We start from the raw sequence: 5,349 nt of genomic DNA, 5'->3' as shown, positions 1-5,349 counted from the left end.
GCAGGGATAGTCCTCAGACAACGACTAAACCTGCCTCCTCTGTAATGACATGGTCTGGTCTTAGCGTAACTCTTCCTCCTACCCGTGATCACTGAGATCGGTTGTCCCAGTGCATCCCCCCCTGTGGAACATGCCCCAGCCATTTTGTTGGCTGGGACCCACTCCCCGGCAGCCCTGATCCCTCCCCTTAAGAACAAAATAACACCTTTAAAAAAAACACCAATAAAACAATACAAACAAAAAACAGTAAAAATTACAAAAACATAAAATCAAACAAATTCTCAGGCCCAATAAACATCCATCCCACCCCCACCCCACCCCCCACTTACAAAAAATTCAAAAGAAAATTTTTAAAAACATTTTAAAAGCACTCTGCACCCCTCCAGCAGTAACAGCAACTGTCCTAGTGAGGCCCGTCAGGCCCTGCCCTGGGCCAGGTGGTAAGTGGCAGGAAGGAGCAGAGCCCCCAGACACTCACACAGGAGAGTCCTCCTGGGCAGCAGAACGCAGCAGTCCCTGTGAGGCTTCAGGCCCCGCCCTGGGCCAGGTGGTGAGCGGCAACAGCAGGGCCCTCAGACACTCACACAGGAGAGTCCTCCTGGGCAGCAGAACGCAGCAGTCCCTGTGAGGCTTCAGGCCCCGCCCCGGGCCAGATGGTAAGTGGCAAGAGCAGAGCCCTCAGACACTCACACAGGAGAGTCCTCCTGGGCAGCAGAGCGCAGCAGTCCCTGTGAGGCTTCAGGCCCCACCCCGGGCCAGATGGTAAGTGGCAGGAAGGAGCAGGGCCCTCAGACACTCACACAGGAGAGTCCTCCTGGGCAGCAGAGCGCAGCAGTCCTTGTTTCAAGTTTCAAGTTTTATTGCGGCAAAAGCCAGTAACACTAAACATCACAAGATCAAACAAAAAGAGATCAACAACAACATCAGAAAGGGAAAAAAAAAGATTACACAAGGGAACTTTGCAGTGTGCCATTCAACAGAAGAGATTTACGCTTCCTGATTGCTAAAGTGCAAAATTTGGCCACCTCATATGATATTGAGCTTGAGGAATCTTCCAGAAGGTATTTTCGTAGAATTTCGGGGGAGGATTCCAAATAATGTTGTAGGGGTATAAATTTTGATAAGAGCGGCAAAATAAGTTGAACTCGTTCTTCACTATAAAATTCGCAAAATAGAAGGATGTGTGTGACAGATTCTACCTTATTAGACATACAGGGGCAGAGACGCGCATGCATTGGTACCCGCGTGAATTTGCCGTACAGCACTGCTGAGGGCATTGTCTCAAAGCGGGCTCTAGAGAAAGCCCATCTATAAGCTTCGTTAGTGATGTTAGTTAAGTAAGGGGCAGCTGCAAAATTAGGCCAAGCTTTTAAGCATCTATACGTCTCCGGGAGTAGGGCGACTTCTTGTTGTAATTCGACATCGTGAAGTCTCTGAGTGACAATTGCTTTTGCCTTGTTCGGAGTTTCAATAAAAAGATTTTCAGGGTTTAGGCCAATTTGATCTTATTAGTTATTTGCATAAGCCAAGGAGGATAGGGAGCTGCGGCCAGGAAGCAAGGTAACAGTCCCTTAGGATTGTAATGGATTTTCAGCCAGAGGGATATTGCTTGCTCCCAGACTTTTAATTCCACTCTGGGCAGTCCTGCCTCTTGCCTTAAGACTGCATTAGGTGTACACTTTGGGGTAGCAAATAATGATCTTAAGAATTTTGATTGTACTGTTTCAAGGGTCTTAAGGTTGGCAGAGGGGCTAATTTGAGAGCCATACAGGAGTTGGGCTAGAGATTTTGCCTGAAAAACTTTTAGGGCCATCGGGAGGAAGCCAGCTCCTTTCCTTCTGAATAATCTAAGGATGGCATTTGCACTTCTTCCTGCTGATATAGCTGATGTGGTCAGGTGTGTTGACAGTTTGGCATTATAAGAGAAAGTAATGCCTAAGTATTGGAAGGTCTTAGTCTGTTCAATGGCGTTTCCCTTTACGCTCCAATTATCTTTCCTGAAGGAGCGGTTAAAATGTACAATTTTGGTTTTGGCAAAGTTAATTGTTAACAGTTCAGTGTTACATTGGTCACTAAACTTTCCTAAGGCACGTTTCAGGCCCACTTTGGTTTGAGAGAGAAGAACAGCGTCATCCGCATACATTAAAACTGGTACTTTTCTGCCGTTAGAGAACACGGGGGGGTGGGTTTCGATTTCACGGCAACATGTGACCAGGGAGTTAACATAGATGTTAAATAAAAATGGGGCTAATAGGCATCCTTGTCTAACTCCCCTTTGGACTGGGATTTCTCTAGAGAGTCTGCCGTCCTGTGTGAGTCTTATCTGGAGGGTATTGTTCTCATGAAGCTTAATCATCAGAAGTAATAACCTTCTGTTAATACCCATATTGGCCAATTTGGCCCAGAGCCTACCCCTGGATACAGAATCAAATGCTGCCTTTAGGTCCACAAAGGCCGCATACAATGACTTTTTCCAATGTTTCACATACTTATAGACAAAATAATCTAACACTAAGCAGTGATCTATGGTAGAACGTCCAGATGTAAACCCTGCTTGTTCAATTTCTAGCAAGTCATTATGATCTAACCATTCACATAATTTTAAACATAGATGTTTTGTATAAAGTTTACAGATCACATTCAGAAGACTAATTGGTCTATAATTAGCTGGGTCAGAGGGGTTGCCCTTTTTAAATATAGGAACAATTATAGCCAGTCCCCAATCTTTAGGGATTTCAGTTGTCTTATCTATATATGAAAATAGATTTGCAAGAACCGGGGCCCACCAGTTTATTTGCGCTTTCAGAAGTTCAGCGACAATGAAATCACTTCCTGGGGCTTTGCCAGATTTCATTTGTAGAATTAACGAAGTGATCTCAGTTTCAGATGTTGGGGGCCATGGTGTATCATTATCTAAAGAGATGTTAAGCAGCGCGGAAGGACGATGTTCCCTAAACAGCACTTTATAGTGCTCTTCCCATAAGTTTGCAGGGATTATTGTGCCCTCGTTAGGAGTTTTGGTTTGACTGGAGATAATTTTCCAGAAGTTGGTATTGTCTTTTTCTATTGACGCTTTTATAAGGGCCTGCCAGATAAGAGAGTCTGCGGTTCTTTTTTTGGTTTTTAGTAACTCTTTGTAGTTCTTTTTTTTAAGTTGTAACTCTAATTTAGTAATAGGGTTAGGATTTTGCCGGAAGACCTTAAAGCATTCCCTAAGTATAAGTTTTGCCTGGATGCATTCGCGGTCAAACCATTTTTTGTTGGTAGGGAACTCATTGTGGTTAGGTCTCCTGAGTCTTGACAATAACGGTTGGAGTTTTCGGATTAAAGTGTTATAATGGTCAATTGGGGAGGTCTCTTCAGTGTCATTGGAGGTCAGATCAGCCCAGAGAAGTTGACCTTCCATTGATTGTGTCCAAATGCTAAAGTTGTTATTAACATAAGGGGACCATTTAATTCTGGATCTGCCTATTTGTTGTAGAACATTAGGGTCAGGTGTCTGTGGGACGAGCCCACATCTAGAGGGTTCCCAAAATTCAGTCCTTTTAAGATTTAGGGGTAGATGGTCACTTTCGGTTCTTATATCTACAGTAAATTCAATATATTCATCAAAGAGTTCTTGGGAGACAAGAATGTAGTCAATAACAGAATGCCTTAAGCCTGACCAATAAGTGAATTGGCCAGGGCAGTCTCCCGAGGAGAGGCCGTTTAAAATAACAAGGTTTAATCTAAGTGCCATTAGAAAAAGACATGTACCAGCAAAATTGGTAACTGGGTCAAGTGAATGACGCCTGAATAGGGGCCAATGTTCATCATTAGCATTTAGGGGACCCATTCCACTTTCGTTAATTAGCTGTTCGTCTGAGTGGCCTAGCCTTGCATTAAAGTCCCCACCAATAATTAAGGAGGCAGAGGGGAACTTATTTGAGACAAGGAGAATGCAGTCTTCCAGTTCGTTCCAGATGTTTTTAAGATCAGTTTGTTTCATAAGTGGATGAATATAGACATTGATGCATATGATCTTAAAGTGGGTAGAGAATATTTTAACAGCCAAAATCCATTTTTTATCGATTTTCAATTGGGTAGGGGAGGTTCCTAGATCTGTCGATACGAAGGTGCTCAGACCTCCCGCCGGTCTTCCGCCTTTTGGGCCGATTGTGGCACAGGAATGGAAAGCAAAATAATTGTGTAGTTCAAAAGGATTTTGCATCCAGGTTTCTTGGAGCATGATGATCTTGAACTGTGATACGTAGGTTAGAACGTCTTTGTCCATTGTTTTCGATTGCCATCCAGCAACGTTCCAGGATAGTAGTAGAGGCGGGAGTCATTTTGTCTCTTCAATAGCATCTAGGGCTTTCCCGGGGTCGTGGAAGATGCATCCATTGGATGGTAAAGTCTCCGGTAATGTGATTAGGGGCGCCACAGAGATTTCGGCGTGGATTTCAGTTGGGCAGAGTAGGGGTGTGTGTTCTGACGTGACCTGAGGAGATTCATATCCCATTTTTCGCTCCAAGTTAGGTGGAGTATTTGCCTCTTTTGTGGGCGCTAGATCTTCAGAGTTGCGGAGATAGAGTAATAACTCATCTAGTCTGTCCGTTATCTCTGTTTGTTCGGCTTTTGGAAGATGGGAGAAGGAAACAAGTAACTCCTGCTCCATCGAATTCTCTAGATGAGTAGCCTTTGATAGGAGGGGCATGGGGGTCTCTGTCCAACTAATTAAGTCTGAGGGTGGAGAGGAAGAGCTCGTAGTAAGTGGGGTGCCCTCATTTTTAATTGCTTTCCTTTTAGCTGGAGAGTAGGGTATAAGAGGGCAAATCTTAGTGTTGATAAAAACTCTTGTAATAAAAATTCCATAATTAGTCAGGTAGCTTCGTAGGGACATCATATAAGTTGGAAACTTTTTAGATTCGAAGGTGAGCAGTATCCTCTGCATGGGTGGCTTGCTGTAAATGTGGACAGTGGATTTCAGATCGATGGAAAGGGGATTTACGCCCAAAAGGTCAGCTAGATGCCTTCTTGCGACATGTATAGACGACCAGTTAACAACCTGACCTTTGAAGGGGAGGATAATTAAACAGAGTCTAGTGGCTTGTAGTGAGAGATTGTAGGAAGATATGGTGTGTAAATCTTCCATAGTTTGTTCATTTTCAAATTTGCAGCCAGTCTGCGAAGTTGAGCGCAGTAGGACAGGTACTCTAGGTGTTGGTTCGGCCCTATCCTCCGGTGAAGCATCTACGGGGCTGACATTAACTTTTGGGGATACAAAGGATAAAATCTTCTCTAGGGAGCCTTTGATGTCTCTTATGTATTTAAAGATACAGTCCACGGTTTTAGCCACTAGGTGTAACG

Source organism: Podarcis filfolensis (assembly GCF_964270895.1).
Source record: "Podarcis filfolensis genome assembly, chromosome: W".
NCBI classification, from domain to species: Eukaryota; Metazoa; Chordata; class Lepidosauria; order Squamata; family Lacertidae; genus Podarcis; species Podarcis filfolensis.
Note: the sequence above shows the minus strand (reverse complement) of the source record.